This window comes from Podarcis tiliguerta, assembly GCF_965153285.1.
Source record: "Podarcis tiliguerta genome assembly, chromosome: 9".
In the NCBI taxonomy this organism is placed as follows: Eukaryota; Metazoa; Chordata; class Lepidosauria; order Squamata; family Lacertidae; genus Podarcis; species Podarcis tiliguerta.
In genome coordinates this window covers 8,488,070-8,508,765 of record NC_139542.1, presented here as the reverse complement: position 1 = coordinate 8,508,765, position 20,696 = coordinate 8,488,070, and the positions used below count along the sequence as shown (strand labels likewise).

At 43.9% G+C, this 20,696-nt stretch overlaps 1 long non-coding RNA gene across 2 annotated transcripts in view; it reads left to right on the top strand.

Annotated features, from left to right (window-relative positions):
* The window catches only part of LOC310657763, a 40,662-nt gene extending 26,095 nt beyond the window's left edge, over window positions 1-14,567 (top strand). Inside the window, exons 1-3 of one of the 2 annotated variants that reach the window (XR_014501910.1) lie at window positions 9,666-9,803; window positions 11,717-11,880; window positions 12,037-14,566. This is a non-coding gene — a long non-coding RNA (uncharacterized lncRNA). Of the gene's footprint in view, window positions 1-9,665; window positions 9,804-11,716; window positions 11,881-12,036 lie in introns of those variants that run through there. The other variant, XR_014501909.1, reaches the window with a different exon arrangement.
* The last annotated feature ends 6,129 nt before the right edge of the window (window positions 14,568-20,696 follow it).

Here is a 20,696-nt window from a genome sequence, read left to right as displayed (position 1 = left end):
AGGAAGGAAAGGAAGGCAAGGACAAAGCGGAAAGCTGATTCTCTCATATGTTGCACTTGCCACAGGTAGTATATGAATTGTTGGATACACCGCCACAATTTCAGTGCTCCTTTACGAAGTGTGCAATTATGAAATTTGCTGCTGCAAGTCATGGCGATGATCACCAATGCAAATGGCTTTGAAAAGGGATCGGAACAATTTTGTGAAAGAGTGCTCTATGATTAGGGGACGAGCTGTGGTAGAGCATCTGCTTTGCATTCAGAAGGTCCTAGATTCAGGGAAACTCCGGTCTGAAACTCTGGATTGCTGCCACCAATCAGTGTAGACCAAGGTTCCCCAATCTTGGGTCTCCAGCTGTTTTTGGACTACAACTCCCATCATCCCTAGCTAGCAGGACCAGTGGTCAGGCATGATGCGAATTGCAGTTCAAAAACAGCTGGAGAAAATACTGAGCTGCATGGTTCAATGGTCTGATTCGGCTCAAGGCAGCTTCCTGTGCTCCACTCCGAAGCTAAGCTAGTTAAGTAGAACCTCAATATTTCAAGGCAGCGAACCTCTAGTTTCTGGGGAACGAACAAGGAAAAAGAGCTGTTACCTTCATGCAGTGATGGCTTCATCTTTTAAAGCACACTGGGGCAAGACACACACTACGGAGGCCCTCTCTGAGTGTCTCCACTTCCTCTTCACTTTGGGACTCACCCTGGGAATCGCGCTGCTTCCCCCGCACTCCTCTTCCTCCGCCAGTGGAGACAGTAATGAAAGCAATGGATGCTTTTCTCAAGTGAATTAGTTGTCACAGCAAGATGGAAGAGGAGCAGGACCAGGATGTCTCAGGGGTTGACACTGGACTCCTGCAATGGTGTGATCACTGGCCAGTTTCCAGGTGATGCTGCCTAGCCTTGATAGTGATGCATATATAGACAGTAGTCCTGCCTTCCTACCTTTTTGTCTGTTGTTGGAAACAGGAATCTGAGCATCATGGGTCTTTGGCCTGATCCAGGAGGGCTCTTCCTAGGTTCTCAATATTGCCATGCCTCCCACGTGAGTGACCTTGAAAGTCTAGAATTATTTTGGAATCCCCATTGTTTCATTAGTGATTCATAATTAATGTTTAATATAGGAGGCAGCAATTACTACTAGGCGGAAAATCCAATAAAAATGCATAATTTCTTCATAAGGAAAAGAGGCCAGAATTAAGCAGATTGCCCATTTCTCCCTTGACTTTGTGGCAGTACTTTGAATGGTCTTAATAAAAATCTTCCTAAATATTCCAAGGAAGCTCAAAGAGATAAGTCGATCGGTGCAAACTTTCCCAGTTTAAGGCAAATCTTGAGATCTGTGTGCACCCCTAATTAAAGCTCAGTTGTGTCTACTTCTCTTTTAAATAGGGGTGTGTGAGAGCCCCAAGATTTGTCTCACATCTGTATTGTTGTTGTTTAGTCATTTAGTCGTGTCTGACTCTTTGTGACCCCATGGACCAGAGCACGCCAGGCACTCTTGTCTTCCACTGCCTCCCACAGTTTGGTCAAACTCATGCTGATAGCTTCGAGAACACTATTCAACCATCTTGTCCTCTGTCGTCCCCTTCTCCTTGTGCCCTCCATCTTTCCCAGCATCAGGGTCTTTTCCAGGGTCTTCTCTTCTCATGAGGTGGCCAAAGTATTGGAGCCTCAGCTTCAGGATCTGTCCTTCCAGTGAGCATTTGGGCTGATTACCTTAAGAATGGATAGGTTTGATCTTCTTGCAGTCCATGGGACTTTCAAGATTCTCCTCCAGCGCCATAATTCAAAGGCATCAATTCTTCGGCGATCAGCCTTCTTTATGGTCCAGCTCTCCCTTCCATACATCACTACTGAGAAAACCATAGCTTTAACTATACTGACCTTTGTTAGCAAGGTGATGTCTCTGCTTTTTAAGACATCTGTATTACAGATCACATCTTTTACAATTCTGATCTGCTTGCTGTGTTCTCTCTGTTTCGCTCTGTGTCTTGGGTGCTGAGCTCTTCTGTGCAAAATGAAGCTCTGTGTTTTCCTGATCACTGTAGCACCTAAATCATTCCTAGAAGCTGAAAAAGCTGCACCAGCCTTGCAAGTCTGCATGGGAGCATCAACCCTAGACAGGAGTTAACTGGAGGGATGCTTCAAGAAGAATCTGTTAATGCTTGGACCTATCAAATCCATCTTTTGTTGGGAGAGCTCCCAGCAAATGAGCCTTTCCCAAATCTCATCCCGCTTAATAAACAGCTGATTACCCAAAGCATCAGAGCTTGTCTCTTTTCTGTGTCCTCTGATAGGCCTTTTCACATCTCTAATATGCCTTACATGGCAAGGCTGCCTAGAATGCTGCCTATGGGGTTCTTTCTTTTTTTAATATAAAATATGTAAGCTTTCCAGGATTTCCTGGGGAACTTGGGACAACTATTAAACTGGTCTATTAAATCTTCAGTGTAGGCCTGGAGACTGTCAGTCAATTAATTGGGCCATGTCTCCATGGAGACCTGTTAGTTACAGGTTGCCATTCATGTCTTGGAAGCATCTGGTTTCCTTTTATTTGCATACCTTTAAAGTTGCTTGGCATGATTTCTGAGTAGTTAGGATTGCGTCGCCTGCTCTTCCGGTGCATGCAGAACTTTCAATATTTTAACATTTTCACTCTGAACGAATCCCTCGCCCAGCTAGGCATTTGATCATTCCAAGGTGCTCCCTTGTTTATTTTAATTGAATGCTTGGCTGGGGAATTATGCTCAGATCAAAAACAGAAAATCATCGGTCCAGACGCTGCAAATGCTAAACGTCCTTGTATGCTTGGCTTATTGATTGCAGTGTTAACAGATTTAAAGGAGTGATATCCCTGTGAAAGAAAGAGAAACAGATGAAAGGAGGCCAGTGGAGAAACAGTTATGGTGCTCTGTTGCATGAAGAGTAATTAAGAACATGTCTCATAAAGGGAAGGCGGCTAGATACAAAAGGACAGAAGAACCGCCAGAGATGGTCCAAAATCTAGGGCAATGGCATACAGCCACAGAATTCTTGGACTAAAGTCCAGACTCTATGAGGGATGTGATATGTCAGTATGGATGGGAGAGAGAACACAGTGTGCTGGCAAAGCAGAGCAGATGGAACCTATTATTATTATTATTATTATTATTATTATTATTATTATTATATCTGCCCTTCACCCTAAGGTCCAAGTGCAGGTTACCACAAGTAAAGCACAATGTTGGAAACAGTCTCTAAAACAACTTGCAATCATAGAAATAAGATGGGTTCTGTTGCCAGATATGGAGTGGGAGTTTCACAACTTAGGGTCTGCCACAGAGAATTCCTTCTCCTGGGTTACCCACCCCCATCCTGCCAAGGTTCCGAGGGTGGTGGAACAACCAATAAGGCCAATGATAATAGCAGAGGGGACCTATAGGGTGGCTTCCATTGAGACCTGTTAGTTACATGTTAGCAGTTATATTATCATTATATACTGAATAAATATGACCACACCCTGAGCCAAGATGTTCAGACATGCAGTAGGATATAGTGATCATCTTTAACAGATTGCAACCATTCACTTATGCAGGGCTAGCTGGAAGGGGTGAATAAGAATCCCAGTTGATAGATGTGTGTGTGTGTGTGTGAGAGAGAGAGAGAGAGAGAGAGAGAGAGTCCTGAGTTAAATGGGACAAGAGCTGTCCATTTTCTTAGCTATCCCATTGTCATGGGTTGACCCATTTGTCAAAATGGAGCTGGGAACCACAAGTTGTGGCACTTTGGGTGGGGGTGTCGGATCTGAGGGATAAAGCCAGAAGCCAAGCCAAAGACCAGAACCAGGAAGACAATTTTTGCTTAGGCAAAATCCCAGACTGTACAGCAAGGGGCGTACAGCTCAGAAACCTATCTCACTCTGCTGTGGACCAAGTCTAATAGGTAGGCAGGCCTGTCAATCACTTGCGACCATTATGATGTCAGATGAAAAGCAGGGCAAACAAGCAAGGACAGAGCTCTTCACCCAACACCTTCACGCACCCATTGCTCTAATCCCCTGCCTCTACTTCTTTACAGAGTAGCATGCAGGGAGTATTAACCTTTTCCTTCCCTGCTGTGCCCAACTCCCCATAATCCTCCTTTCAGCAATTAGACTTGGGGGGCGGGGACAAGTAAAGCACAATGTTGGAAACAGTCTAAAACAACTTGCAACCATAGAAATAAGATGGGTTCTTCAAAAAATGGAAGGATTAGTCATTGCAGTGTAGGGAGAAGGGGAAAGAGGGAGGAGGCCATGGGAGACCTTGAAATGGGCCGAATGCTCCCCACTCCTGTTTTACATGAGCCAGAAAGACAAGTAAGCAATAAACATTGCACTTACCCCCTCCTTTGTTTTCTCTCTCTTTTCACATGCTAATAAATAAAGGTATGCATAAAGGTAACCATTACCCATTAAGTTGAAAAAGAGAATCTGGAAGCTCGTGTGAGGAATCATCTGCCAGATCATCTAGCAATTACCATTATTATTACACTTGTAGCAGCACGTGCCACAAGTCTGCTGCACAACTTAATATATCCTTGCTCCCCAAAGACACATGATAGAGGAACACAAAGGAGCTCCTGACAGCACAAAGTTACAAGCATGGCAATGATAACCTCACGCCTCGGTGCCTCAGCCTCTGTGGCTTTTGTTCTTCTCTGAGTATGCAGCATTCTTTCGAGAGCTTCAGTGTTCTTTGTACAGCCATCTTGTCATTAAGACGTCCACACATTACAGCAAAGTCAGGCAACAGAAATGATTCATTAACTCTTTTGTTCTCTTCCTCTGGCCTGGTTCATAGACTTTCCGGGTCGGGGCTGCAGGTTTGTGCCAGAGGAGCATGCATTTGTGCCCCTCTTGTTGCCGTTTTGCCCATCATGTGCTGCAGAGGTGGGGAACCCGTGGCCCAAAGCAACTTGATGAGTGGGGCAAAGTTGCTACACTGGCTTGCTGACAGGTGGGGCTCTGATGTTTGCCAGGAAGAAAAAGGGTGAGCGAGGGAGAAAATTCCCTTTGTGGGTTCAATATGGAGGTTCAAACCAGATTTCCAATTAGTTAGACTTTATTCAGCAATGTATTACTGGATAGAGTCCAAAAGAGTCTGTGAGATGGCACAATCCCTATATATGCAATATATTACCTATATATTATATATTTTAGCTATATATGCATATATATATGTATACACACACACACACACACACACACACAAACACACACACAAGTATATATATACAGTGAGGAAAAAAGTATTTGATCCCCTGCTAAATTTGCCCGTTTGCCCTCTGACGAAGAAGTGACCAGTCCATAATTTTAATGGTAGGTTTATTGTAGCTGTGAGAGACAGAATAACAACAGTAAAACCTGTTATTAGCTGTTTGTTCTCAACCTTCTGCCACTCCAGTCACTGAAAACACTTATTGAACCCAAGTTCTTTGTGTTAAGTGCTGGGCCCTCCTTGCAACTCATCTGGAATTGTTTTTCACTCTGCCAGTCAGCATTAAGGCTCCTACTTCTTCTTCTTTGGTGATCCGTCATAGCCAAGTAAGACTGTCTTCCATGAACACGGTCTTAACAGTGAGTCTGTAAGTGACTGTGGAGGCCAATTCTGGATCCACACGTTCTTTCACAGTCGAGACATAGGTTTCCAGGTGGGAGTTGATCACGGTGAGGGTTTGCCAAGTGTGCCTTCCTCTTAACATGTTTCTCCCTTTCGTCCTGAGTTCAAGGGTCTTCAAAGCCCATGACACCTTTGGTAAAGGCTGTTCTCCAATAGGAGCGCTCTCAAGCCAGTGTTTCCCAGTTGTTTGTGTTTATACTACAGTTTTTAAGATTTGCTTTGAGGGAGTCTTTAAGCCTCTTTTGTTGACCACTAGCATTACACTTTCCATTTTTAAGTTCAGAATAGAGTCTTTGCTTTGGAAGACGATAATCAAGTATCCGCATAACATGACCAGTAGGATACGTGAAGCTGGACTCAGAAATAAAGGGTTTTGCAGATTTTCTACTTTAAGAGGCGATAGAGAGGTTCAAAGAAGATCTTATCCTGCATCATTACACGGTGAGCTTCCATCAATGGTGGAACAATGAAAAGCTATCCCCAAGCTCATTATAGAGCCTGGTATGGGGTGGGGAGAGGATTTCCATCAAGCACTTTGGATGGGTCCAAAGTCATTCAAGGCTTTATACCTAACATTAATATGTTTTAATTGAGCCCTGTAATATAGAGGCAGCCAGCACAAAATCTCAATATAGGTCTTAAATGGCAGGTGCCTCAAACAGCCCTCTGGCTGCTGCATCCTACACTACAATTGCTGCTGTAGCAGGGCCATCAAGGACAACCCTGTGCAGAGCACATTACTACCCATCAATAATGCCTCCAACTTGTTTGGATTCAGTTTATTGGCCCTCATCCAACCCATTATAGCCTCCAGACGCAAGTTCAGCGCTGAAATGGCTACTCAGATGGCATGGAGGGTGTAGACCTGTGTGTTATCCACATATTGAAGATATGGATACCTCTCAAGAGCTGGAGACCTCGCAAGAGGATACTATGTGGAGCTCTGGTTGCATCCTGTTACTCAGCCCTATACCCAGGGAAGATATGATAGCCACCTTCAAATATCTCAAGGACTGCCACATGGAAGATGGAGTAAGCTTGTTTTTCTCCTGCTCTGGATGATAGGACTCTAACCAATGACTCAAATCATAAGAAGGAAATTCCAAATAAACATCAAGAATTACTTTCTGACAGTAAGAGCTGTTCAACAGTGGAATGGTCTCCCTCAGAAAGCTGTGGACTCTCCTTTCTTGGAGGTTTTTAAGCCGAGATTGAATGGCCCTGAGGGATTCTGAGTTCAACCCCCTGTAATTCAGGAATCTCAACCAAGGCATCCATGGCCCATAGCTGTCAACTTTTCCCTTTTCTTGCGAGGAATCCTATTTGGAATAAGGGAATTTCCCTTTAGAAAAGGGAAAAGTTGACTGCTATGCCATGGCCATGCAACTTCTTCTTAAAAACCTCCAGTGAATAAGCTTTTACATGTATAGGATGTCAGGCTTAATAGCTTATCACAGTACAGCAAATACTAGACGGAGCTTCATTGATGGTTGCTACTTTATAGATAACGCATCACCATCACCATCATCATTTAATGTTGAGAACCTGCGAGTTTGCCAGAGATTTTACTGCTCACAAGAAATAATAGCATAAGACTTGAACCAAAGCAGAATGCCCACCTCCACTACCTTTTTTATTGAATGATGCCCTATGAGGAAGGAATGACATACAGAGTGGGGAGATGTTAGAGGAAACTTTTTGGAAAGCGAGCGCTTAAGATGAAAGTAAATGTGCTTCCTTCGTGTCTTCAGAGGTGACAAACAGCTTAAAAAAATGCAAGGACTCTGAACTCCGGCCTCTAATCATTTGTAAATGTCAGAACCATATTCCTGTACACTTGGTTTACTTCAGCTCAGAAAGCTATACCAGCTGCACCAATTAAGATGTACCAATTAAGAGCATCCCTTGATCCCTAGGTTAAGTCTGCGCTTTGAATGCTAACATGGATTGTTTTCCTGTTGCTTGTTCTGAGAGGTGTAGTAGCAGAAGCAATATCTCTTCTTATATTCTTGTGATTGGAAATGGAAAATTTGTGGAGATTAGCATGTTGAAGCTCAAGATACCCAATGAGGTGCTCTCAAGGTGTTGTCAGACTACAACTCCCATCACCCCTGGCCATGTGTGTGGGGCAGATGAGACAAAACATCTAGAGGGAACCACATTAGAGGGAATAGGTTATCCCTGTTCTAGCCTATTGGTGCCAACATACTTTATTATCTGGTGTGACAGATCTCCTTGCTGCTTCGTTCGACAGTGGAATTTGCTGCCAAGGAGTGTGGTGGAGTCTCCTTCTTTGGAGGTCTTTAAGCAGAGGCTTGACAACCATATGTCAGGAGTGCTCTGATGGTGTTTCCTGCTTGGCAGGGGGTTGGACTCGATGGCCCTTGTGGTCTCTTCCAACTCTATGATTCTATGATTCCTTATTTGACCAGAGCTCTCTCTTGTTCTCTCACATTCTCATTGGCTACAACCCACAGCAAAACTGTTCCTCCACAGTGCCACTTCTGCAAGGACTGTATGCCTGAACATTCCTCTATGGAAACTTGAACGCGCGCGCGCGCACACACACACACACAAACCCCACACACCACAAAGTTATGCTATAATCTAGTTGGAAGAAGGTGGAAGGCAGAAGAAATTAGCAGGATGGGAATGAGGTCAGGAGATGACAAGTGCTCATGATATTTGCCTCAGATTTCAGTTTTGTGTGCATGTGATTGAATTGTTCCTCAGACAAATAAACGTTCTGCTGTTAACCTTGGCTAATTGTCAGTGCATCCCACGCAAAAGACGTCTGAACACTTTTCTGTTTGTCTACACCTACTCAGTGCTGTTAGCATCGTTCGGCTGTGACACTCATACATCAGGGGGGAGGCTAGACTAGAAAACATCGTCCTGGCACCTCTCTCTTTCTCCTTCTCTATCTCCCTGTATATGAACTTGCAAGAGTCAAAGTTGTCGCTGTAGAAAACTGAAGAGCTCTGGATTGTTTTCATTATAGCACAGCAGCGGAGGAGTTTCTTTGAAAAAAAAGTTAAGAGCTTAAGTTAAGTTTAAAAACCCCTAAATGAAAAAATCTGATGTTGCTCTGCTTTAACAACAAAAAACAGCCCAACACAGGGCTGTCACATGGATGATGGAGCAAGCTTGTTTTCTGCTGCTTCAGAGGGTAGGACCTGAACTGATGGATTCAAATTTCCAGAAAGGAGACTCTGACTAAACATTAGGAAGAAGTTCCTGGCAGTAAGAGCTGTTTGACATTGGAAAGGTCTAGCTTGGAAAGTGGTGGACTCTTCATCATGGGAGCTTTTAAAACAGAGATCAGGTGGCTATCTGTCAGGGGTTCTTTAGTTGTGATTCCTGCGTTGCAGGACGTTGGACTAGATGACCCTTGGGGTACCTTCCAACTATGATTCTATAATTCTTTACAACTCCACAGGGAGCATTTCAGGATGTTGTAAGGCCTGGCAGAGACCTGTAAAGACATACTGGAATCCCTGCAAGAATATGGAACACACAAACACTCCCACTGTGAAGCTGCAACATTTTCTTTTTTAAATGTGCAAATCAGAATTCACACCACTTGGCCACCTCTTAATTATTTTAAGGTAATAAATAGATGAAACCCACATTCCCTTTCCATAAAGGATTACGGAGGAACATGAAATCTCTTTACTTCCCCCACCAAAAGCCTTCCCTTATAAAACTGAAAACATGGCATGCTTAATCCACTCTGGAAGGGCTTCTGTGCTGATAAATTTCATGCACTTTGGTCAAAATGGGGGGGGGGGTTACAGATTTATTTATTTTTTAATTACCCATTATAGTGAATGAGGGAAGGCAGATCTTCATTTTATAGAGTGGCTTGGAACCTGAAATGCATATCCAAGTGGAGAGGAGACAGTAACTCAGAGACGTATAACATCCCCCCCCCCCCAATAAAAATATACAGATAAAGTGGTACCTTGGTTTTTGAATGCCTCCTTTCTGAACATTTCAGAACTCAAACACTGTAAACGCATAACGCGCCTCAGAAGTCGAACAGGAAACACAACTTCCACTGAGTGCAAAACCCTAAAGCCTAGCTGTCGGCTACTGAGTTTCAGTTTTTGAATGTTTCAGAACTTGAACAGTCTTCCGGAATGGATTACGTTTGAAAACTGAGGTACCACTGTATAAGGTGACTTTATGGATAGAAGCAAGCCTGAAAATCCCTTCCTTGTACTGATGCCCTGCTATGAAGCTTGGCATGCCAATATGGGCTGATGATGCCATCAATCCTTATCCATTCTTGGCCTTTATGTTGGCTAGGCCACCCCATGAAAGATGGGAGGGCATTAGGGTGGTCATTTACACTTTGCCAAATCAGTGAGAGGGAATGCCAACACCAAAGGAAGAGGGTACAGATTTCCAAATCATTGCGCATGTTGATTTAGATGATAGATGATAGATGATGATAGATGATAGATGATAGATGATAGATGATAGATGATAGATGATGATAGATGATAGATGATAGATATGATAGATAGATAGATAATGATGATGATAGATAGATGATAGATAGCTATATAGATGATAGAAAGACAGATGATAGATGATAGATAGATAGATAGATGATAGATAGATAGATAGATAGATAGATAGATAGATAGATAGATGATAGATAGATAGAGATAGATAGATAGATAGATAGATGATAGATAGATAGATAGATAGATAGATAGATAGATAGATAGATAGATGATAGATGATAGATGAAGAAGAGTTTGGATTTGATAGCCCACTTTATTACTACCCGAAGGAGTTTCAAAGCGGCTAACATTCTCCTTTCCCTTCCTCCCCCACAACAAACACTCTGTGAGGTGAGTGGGGCTGAGAGACTTCAAAGAAGTGTGGCTAGCCCAAGGTCACCCAGCAGCTGTATGTGGAGGAGCGGAGACGCGAACCCGGTTCCCTAGATTAGGAGTCCACCACTCTTAACCACTACACTACACTGGCTCTAGATAGATAGATAGATAGATAGATAGATAGATAGATAGATGATAGATAGATGACAGATGGATAGATAGATGATGATAGATGATAGATTAGATAGATAGATAGATAGATAGATAGATGATAGATATACAAAAATAATTGTTGTGGAGCACAGTGACCTGTGTGGCTGCTCAGTCTGCTGTCCAGGAGTTGAGTGCTGATGAGCAACTTCCAAGGCCCCCCAACCTCTTTAATCTTGGTTTCGATTGGACAGCCCTCCAAACAGGACTGCACCCTTCAAATGAAGCACAGTCCTCTGTAAAGCAGGACACATGGACACCTTGGAGTGCATCCTTTTTTTTCACAAAATGGCTGGATTCTAGATTATGCTCAATAGTAAAGGGTGGTGGTGGTGGTCCAGAAATAATCTAGAATTGCAAGAAATATTTCTAAATTACAGGGGGTAGCAATTAGCAGGGGTCAGGTGTGTTTCTTGATCAGAAGCAAGCTTTACTACTGATTTTTTGAGGGTGAACACCTTTAGCTCTTGTGCTCCCTAAGCATTTCCTTTCATTATTCTGCTCCACGCACAGACCCTTGTGTAGGCTCTCTTCACCAGGATAGATTTCAGTTGCCACTGTTTGACTAATCTGCACAGAACTGCACACTCTGGCAACATACCTCAGCTGCAAAAAACCCCCTAAAACCCTACATTTTTTAAAAAGATGGAGAGGGCCCATAGTTCATTGCCAAGGCATTTGCTTCCCAAGCACTCCATTTGAGGTTCGATCCCTAGCACCTTCTTTTAAAAGAGGCAGCGGGTGATGGAAGAGACCCTAGAGAAGCACTATCCACAAGTGTAGATGGCATTGGTCAGGATGGATCAATACACCAGCTTAGGATGTTCAAACAGTTAACGAGGGGGGGGGGGAGTTAACTGTGTTATACAGTCCTTTAAACAAAAAAGATTTTATGAAAACTATAAGAGGGGAAAGAGGAGAGAGAAAATATTCATGCTTGATTGATCGACTTTGTGTCTACAGCACAATAACCTCCTACAAGGATCAGCTAAACCGATATTCTCTTCTTATCCCACAGCTATTGAAAAGGACTTGAAAGAAAACACCCACCCAGCCCCTCCTTCCCCCTACCTGATTTGATTAATGAAGTCATTAAAAGAGATGCACAAAGACTGCCGAACGAGCCCTGCATTTCTATGTCGGGACAGAGCAGCTTGAGCGTATATAAAAGCTGTTATAGAAGTGAGTGCACTTATTAAATCTTCCAACAGATTTTCCTCTTGTCATTATCATGGAAGAGACTCCAACCCGCATGCCAAGAATCACAGATGATCTATGATTATGTAGACAAATCTCTCTCTCTCTCTCTCTCTCTCTCTCTCTGTCTCTCTATCACAGGAACACAGAACCAAGGAAACACTTCCTTGACCAACCGTGTGACATTTTTTGAAGTGGAGCTCAGGTTGTTCTTGTCCCCTAAAATATAATGCACATCACATCTGCCTGATCATTGCAGATACAACTGTAGGGGAACATCTATGAAGCCTATTTGTCAATGACTAGGAAGCTGAAAGAGAAGGAGAAATGATTGGCTCACTGGATGAAGACAAAATTGAATCAAGTGGCCTACAAAGAAGGTCCTATCCTGCATCATTACACAGTGAACTACCGTCACTGGTGGGACAATGAAAAGTCACCACCAAGCTCATCACAGGACCTGGTATTGGGGGGGAGGGAGTTCCATCAAGTACTTGGGTGGGTCCAAAGTCATACATATTAATACCTAATATTAATATGTTTTAATTGAGTCCTGTAATATAGAGGCAGCCAACACAAAATCTCAGTCTAGGTCTTAAACGGCAGGTGCCTCAAGCAGCCCTCTGGCTGCTGCATCCTACACTACAATTGCTGCTGTTGCAGGGCCATCAAGGACAACCCTATGCAAAACACATTACCACCCATCAATAGTGCCTCCAACTTGTTTGGATTCAGTTTATTGGCCCTCATCCAACCCATTACAGCCTCCAGACACAAGTTCAGCACTGGCTACTTGTGGTTCAGATGGTATAGAGGGTGTAGACCTGTGTGTCATCCACATATTGAAGATACTGATACCTCTCACAATGAGCTGGAGACCTCGCAAGAGGATGCTATGTGGAGCTGTGGTTGCATCCTGTTACCCAGCCCTTTGCCCAGGGGAGATATGATAGCCATCTTCAAATATCTCAAAGGCTGTCACATGGAAGAGGGAGCAAGCTTGTTTTTCTCCTGCTCTGGAGGGTAGGACACAAACCGATGACTTCAAGTGACAAGAAAGGAGACTCTGACTAAACATCAGGATGAACATTCTGACAGTAAGAGCTGTTTGACAATGGTGTGGTGGTCTCCTTCCATGGAGGTTTTTAAGCAAAGGTTGGATGGTCATGTGCCATGGATGTTTTAGCTGAGATTCCTGCATAGCAAGGAGTTGGACTTGATGACCCTTGGGATCCCAACTCTACAATTCTGTGATTATATGATATGAAGAGGCAAAGATCCCCCAGTGTAGAGCCTCTTCCTCTGGGGAAAGGCCATAGCTCAGCAGAAGAGCACCTTCATTGCAGGCAGAAGGTCCCATGCTCAATCCCCAGCCTCAGATATGGGGAAACCACATCCTATTGGTGCAGGCAGTACTGAGCTGAGAGTGACCAGTGGTCTGTCTTGATAGAAAGCAGATTCCTATTTTCCTGTTTTTCCTTGCCTTGACAGCCATATAAATTATGGTGAATGCAGACAAAAGAACAGAACAAGCCAATGCTCTTGACTGATGCTTTCTTACACAAAAAGCTGCTGTAGACCAATTGTCTGTGTCCACTGCTAGCCAGTTCTACACCAAGCCCTGAAGGAATCCTTTAACTGAAATCACTCTCTGCTTTTTCTTAATTAGTTTCATTTCAGCCTTCATCCCTAGGCTCCTTGTTTGCAGAGATTTCTTCAGATACTCTCCTGCAAGATTCATGTCTTGAGACTTCAGAGCAGCTTGCTGTGAATGTGGATGAGCATATTTTGTAACTGCCAGGCAGCATAATAAACTCTTCACTTGTATTGCTATTTAATTTATATACCGCTTATACACCAAGCTGACTTCCAAGTAGCTTAAAGGTATTAAAAAATCAATTATAAAATGTGGACATAAGTTAAACACACAATTAACAATCTGATTAGGACATCAAAACATTCTTAAGTAAAGTATTCAATACAAAGCCAGCTAAGAAGCATGACAATTAAAATTGTTAAAAACAAACAGAACAAGAAAATCAGAAGTTCAAATACAGGGGAATGCTTACCTAAACATGTGCATGTTCAGGACTCAGCGGTATGCCAATACTGATGTAAACTCTCATATTTCAGCAGAAAGGGTGTTTCACAGAGCTGGTGAAAAAAAGTCGTCACTGCATTGAGCACCTATCCTCTCAAGTGCTGTACCCCCAAAGGGGGTATTAGAGACTAATGTTTGTGGATTTGCTGATTTGAGAGACAATCACTGATGTCATGATCCTAGAGTACAGCAATGCCCATAACTGGACAATGCAATGCCACCAGCTGAGAAGCCAAACTGGGTTCCTGGCTCTGATCCTGATGAGGATGATCACAGAACTAGTGAAGATGAGACTGGCAGGCAGGATTCCACTGAACCAGATCTCACAACACCAGGGCATTGGAAAGCCAAGATGCTTCTGGGTGCCTTCCTCTGGGCCATAGGAACTGAATGCCTCCCTCAGTTCCTTGCCAGTTCAACAGGGGAAAGAGTGTACTGGGTAGGAAGCCATGGAGGGCAGTAGAAGTGCTGTCTTCAGGCCAGAGGGTTGGCTTTTTAAGATGCTTTAGTTCTCCAGTAGGATGTGGGGCATAGGAGACATAGACTGAATGCAGGGGCTTTAAAAGGCTTCAGTTCTCATCCACCCCTAGTTGGAGCAAGTTGCTCACTTGGAGCTCTCCTTGGTGCTGAACAAGACCAAAGGCCCATTAAATCCAGCAACTTGTTATCACAGTGGCCAACTAGATATTCTAATCTAGAGGATATCTGGTTCTCTGTGGCAGCTCATAAATTGTAACCCCTCCTCTCAGGGTTACATCTCGCAACTTCACTATACCTTTTTGGGTATAGCGAATGTGGAAGATCCACCTTTTTACCCTGGCCTTTGACACGTGAGATGTTTATTTTTTAGGAACCACTCTATCTTTGTGATTGTAAGTTGTTTTAAATGGCTTTTGATGTTGTAAATTGCCCTGGGACCTGCTGGTGAAGGGCAGGTATTGAATAAAAGTAATAATAACAAATTGCACAGTAGGGATATATTGTTCATGTTGAAACCCCCCTTTACAACATGGCTGGAGAAACGAAGGGTGGGATAAGTGATTTGGTACACAAATTTATATCTTTATTTAGGTTGATTTTGGGCTTTCTGGGGGGCATTAGCCTTCAATTCACAGCCCCAGAGAGAGTTTCCTCAATAGCACCAATCCTTGATAATGGAATCAGGAGGGGTCCTAGCCTAGCCTTTCTCTCCCCATGCCTGCCACCTAAAGAGATGAATGGTGCTAATGAGCAGAATCTGGCTGGCTTTTTAGCCTGGAGTGTAATTCTGGATCAAGGCAAAGAACTCTACAAAACCAGGGAAAGGAGGAATGGTAGAATAAATTGTGAATCTTCCATCCCCACCACCCATGGCTTTCTCTGCGCTTACTAAGTCAGATCATTATACAAGGTAGAGTTTCAAGAGAAAACACTTTTCACTGAAAAGGAATGACTAATGTTTTGGGTTTCATGCAAAAAGTTAGATGTGGAGGAAGCAACACCCCACCTTACAAAAAAAAAATAATAATCGTAAATGCATTGGAGGCTGATCCACTAAGGTGAATGGGGCACTGCCCCACTGAACTCACTCAGCCCCTCTCTTCCTTTCTCCTTCTTTTTAAGTGTTCCAGGGGTGGCTCTTCCCACCAGTTTCCTCCTTAGTCTCAGTGTTGTTGTGCTGGTCCCGGGGGGAGGTTACTGTGAGGTGTGGTCAGAGTCTGCTCCTGGGTCAAGGGTCTGGAGACTGTCCACAAAGGGCGAAGCGGCATCCGAAGCGAGAAGCCGGGCTTGGTCAGGAACTCCGGAAGAACAGGTTTGGGTGCTGGCAGAAACAGGTTTCCAACGACATTGCTCCCGCAACCTGGGACTGGGCTGATTGGCCTTTATCTCCTCTGAGGCCAGGGGTGGTCCTGGCCCACAGGTGACCCGCCTCTCCTGGCCTTAAGGCGAGCACTCCTCCTGGGAGAAACCAGTTCCCTCCGCCTCTCTGCCCTGAGCCTCTGCAGCTCAGGAGAGGCTGGAGGGTTACTGGACCCAGGAGCAGCTTCCCCTTCCCCTGACAGGGCTGGGAGAGGCGCACCGGCAGGCAATGGGTCCTCAATCACCTCCGGAGCCAGAGTGGATACATCTGGTGTCTGCTCCTGAGGATCCGGCACAGGTGCAGGCCCTTCAGATTCAAGCCCCTGCCCCGGCTCAGCCGGCCCTGGAGGCAGGGACTCATGTGCAGGCTGGGACTCCTCAGGTTCAGCTTCTGAATCAGACTCCCAGACCATCACAGTTGTCCTTGTAGACCTCTGCAGAGAAGAGGATGTGGACCAAACCAGCTCTCTGTGTTATTGGCTCTCACCCCGCCTACTGCGTGGATTCTCTGCCTCCTGTCCCACCAGTCTTGGTGGCCCCCAGCCACCACTGGTTATATATTATATTTAGCACCAAAAATATTGCTTGTATTCTACCACAAACATGTAGCATTAGGTGTAGGTCTAGAAATAATAGCAAATGTATGAACAAGTTCAATAATGGGTCTTGCTAGGGGTTGGAAATGGAATGGTCTCTTGCTCCAGCAGACACCACGACCCTCTAGGTTGGAGTCAATAACACTTCTGAATTCCAGCTGTGTGGAAGGCACAGGAGGAGAGAGTGTTTTTGTGCTGTGGTCCTGTTTGCACGTCCCCATAGGCATCTGGCTTGGCATTGTGAGAACAAGTTCTGGATTTGATAGGCTTGATCCAGAAAGTTTTTCTTATGTTCTTATGAATAGTTTGAGAAAACATGTGCCACAGTAAAGTTGGCATATCACAAAACATATCAAATACCTGAATATGAAAAAGATGCTCACTTTTTGCAATGTTCTGAAGTGACGAATGTCAGGAGATTATTGGCATCTGTCTGTCTCAGGAGACAATGGAGTAGAGAGCTTTTGGAAGTGAGGTCCAGCTGTTGGATGGTTGCAGCACCCTTCTGTGGCTATAAAGACATGGAGAGGCATGTTTTGTTGCAGCTGGAGCAGATGAAGGTGTCCAGTTGTGCTGCTGCAGATTCACCCTGGCATTTCTTCTCTCTGCACTCAATGTTCAAACATTTAGAGTATTTGCTTTATTAAGATAAGCAGAATATCAATTATCAATGCTATTTATTCTTATTCTTATACAGAAATTGTCTTTATCTTATTGTGAACTTTGCAAAAGAAATTTTAGAAAAATGATGGAATAGATATTTAAGAAGCTTTGCTGCTGGATAAATGCCTTGCTCACCTTCATCAATTAGATTATTACAATTATCATTCTTATCATCATTTTCATGATAAAGTCATTTGATTTTATAATTTATCATCATACCCATGAGGGCAGCTAAATCGTGTTTTCATGCCATTTACAAATTTAAAATTAAAGGCTGTAAAAGCTTTCCCTTAATTAGATCAAATATAGAGCTGCAGATCAAACGTCTCCAAATTAATAATAATTACAAGGCTTTGCTCAAACATAAAAGGCAACAACTCAGGCGAGCCATTTTGAAATACCATCGTGAAATCTCTGTGGTGGGCTGTACTGTTTAATTCTGCACATCTTTATGAACTGCAAGGTAAGTTTCAACTGCATGCGGGGTTTAGTGACAATTCCATACCAATGCTATTCCTAGAGCATCATTCACACGTTCCTAACCCAACCTACAGATGTCCACACAATACTTCAGGTGATATTGTTGGTCCAGCTTTCCTTGGCAACCCATGCTGGTGAAAAGAAATTAATATGCCATAAAGACTGGGGTTGGAAGGTGCAAGAAGCTGGCTAACATTTCAATGCCTTCATCAAACTATTTGCATGATGTGGGGGAAATTAATTTGACGTGAGGGATCAGAGGCGGGTCCATCTTCTGCTTCACTGTTGGACATCTGCTTGGTTCTGCTCTGAGAGTTCCTCCAGATGACCTGTTCTCCAAGCATTCATTGTGACTCACTTGTACAAAACTTATGATGTCTGGCCTTTATTGAGCATTCATTCTGATGTGTTTATGGGGCAGTTATACAACCATTACTATTTATCCTGATTTGCTTGTTGGGTGCATACAAGCCTTCTCATTCATCAACGCTTTTCAATACCCTTTTCTCATCAAATTCATAACTATAAAAAACCATCTATTTCTTTATTTTTTTAAAAAACTGAGTTTGTTGCTAGGGTGACAGAGCTCTTCAATTAATTTTTCATTGTGTACAACTAAATTTCCAGCAAGTACTTGAATCTGGGAACAAGAGTCAGATTTTTGTTCATCAGGTAAAGGAGGTGAGCGCTGCAAAATTGTAGGGGGAGGGCATAAAACTCCCAGAGGTGCTGCTACCAGATAAACCTGTGTGGCCAGTGCCTCTCCAGCCCAAGAATGTGGCACAACCATCCTCTGACTCTGAGGACTGCCTGGGCAGCCCTGAACATCCTCTGCTCCTAGAGAAGGCTGGACCTCTGTAAGTAGAGCAGCATCTGTTAATAATTAGGCTGCACCTGGTGATACTTCTATAAAAGGGCTCAGTTTCAGCTAGTTCACTCCTGGAGCAACCTTTGAGCTGTGTTTCCCAGAGCCTTGTATGCAGCCTGAACCTTGTCTACCCTGCCTTGTGTCCAACTTGAACATCACAGAACAGTATAAGAAGAACCTCTTGGATCAGGTAAATGGCCCAGCTAGTCCAGCATCTTGTTATCACAGTAGTCAACCTGATGCCTGCGGGAAACCCCACAATCAGGATCCAAGTAAGACTTGGGTGACTAGACAGATTCACGGATTAGACAAATTCATGGAGGACAAGGCTATCAATGGCTACTAATCATGGCGGATATGTTCTGCCTCCACTGTCGGAGGCAGTATGCCTCTGAATACCAGCTCCTGGGAATGACAGGTTGGGAGAGGGCTGTTGTGCTGATGTTCTACTCATTGAGCTCCTGTAGCCTTCTGGTTGGCCACCATGAAAATGGAAGCCTGATGAGGAACAGTTGAAGGAGCTGGGTATGTTTAGCTGGGAAAAGAGGATACTGAGAGGAGATATAATAGCCACCTTCATATACAGTGGTACCTAGGGTTAAGAACTTAATTCGTTCTGGAGGTCCGTTCATAACCTGAAACTGTTCTTAACCTGAAGCACCACTTTAGCTAATGGGGCTTCTCACTGCTGCTGCCCTGCTGCTGCACAATTTCTGTTCTCATCCTGAAGCAAAGTACTTAACCTGAGGTACAATTTCTGGGTTAGCGGAGTCTGTAACCTGAAGCATCTGTAACCCGAGGTACCACTGTATCTGAAGGGCTGCCACATGGAGGATGGAGCAATCTCGTTTCCTCCTGCTCTGGAATGTAGGACCCAAATCAATGGCTTCAAGTTATAGGAAAAGAGATTCTGATTAGGCATACGGAAAAACATTCTGACAGTAAGAACTGTTTGACAGTGGAACAGTCTCCCTTGGGAGGTTGTGGACTCTCCTTCCTTGGAGGTTTTTAAGCAGAGGTTGGATGGCCATCTGTCATGGATGCTATAGCTGAAATTCCTGCATTGCAGGGAGTTGAACTAGATGACCTTTGGGGTCTCTTTCAACTCTTAAAATTCTATGATCCTATGACTGGGAGGGCAGGTTATCTTGGTAGTTCCACCACCCTCAGAAGTGAAGTGAATCTTGGCCTGGGAAGAAGAAGAAGAAGAGTTTGGATTTGATATCCCACCTTTCACTCCCTTTAAGGAATCTCAAAGTGGCTAACATTCTCCTTTCCCTTCCTCCCCCACAACAAACACTCTGTGAGGTGAGTGGGGCTGAGAGACTTCAAAGAAGTGTGGCTGGCCCAAGGTCACCCAGCAGCTGCATGTGGAGGAGCGGAGATGCGAACCCGGTTCCCCAGATTACGAGACTACCACTCTTAACCACTACACCACACTGGCTCTCACTGGGAGAGGGCTTTCTCTATGGTAGCCCTAAATTGTGGAACTCCATCTCCACAGAGGTGGGTCTACCATCTTTATCGTATAGCCATGTGAAACATCCTCTCACTGCATATCAGACAGGTTCTGCCCACGCTGTTTTTTCAGTGTTTGTTGAAGACCTTCCTTTTCCAGCAAGCTGTTTAAGTGGAGATCTTTATTGAAGGAAGCATCTGTCTTGGATCTGAGATGGTTTTTGCATATGGAATTGTATTTATGTTTGGAATCGTTTTGGATTGTATTTATATTTGGAACTGTTTCTAATTGTTGTTTATTGATGGCTTTACCATGGAATTGCTTGGAGATATTTTATGGCAAGTGATTCATAGTGGAATTACATACTTTAAAAAATGTGTTTGGAAATGGGGGGGTTGGGGATGGCTTCATACTCACCTCAGCAGAGCGGGTGGCTGAAGCAAGCAGGAAGAAAATGCATTTCAGAATCTGTGATACAGAAGAACTGCGTTCAGGTCTTTCTAGCCGCCAGTGAATTCTAAGGAACAATCTCCCCACCTTTGTCACTCCCCCTGCCCTGCTTCTTTCTTCCAGGAGTACTGTGAGATCCAGGATATTTAACATTCTCAACCCACATGTCAATCTTTGTAAACAGGGTATCATGTGTTGGCTGTTGGGTGCATTATTCCCAGCATGCCAAGAGTTTATATCCCTAGAATGCAGTGGTTGACTCACAGAATTGCCATTCTCTGATGCTGCTCTACATCTTCATTGTCTTGCATACGGAGCAGCAAATTGGTCCCCAATAGATGGTGC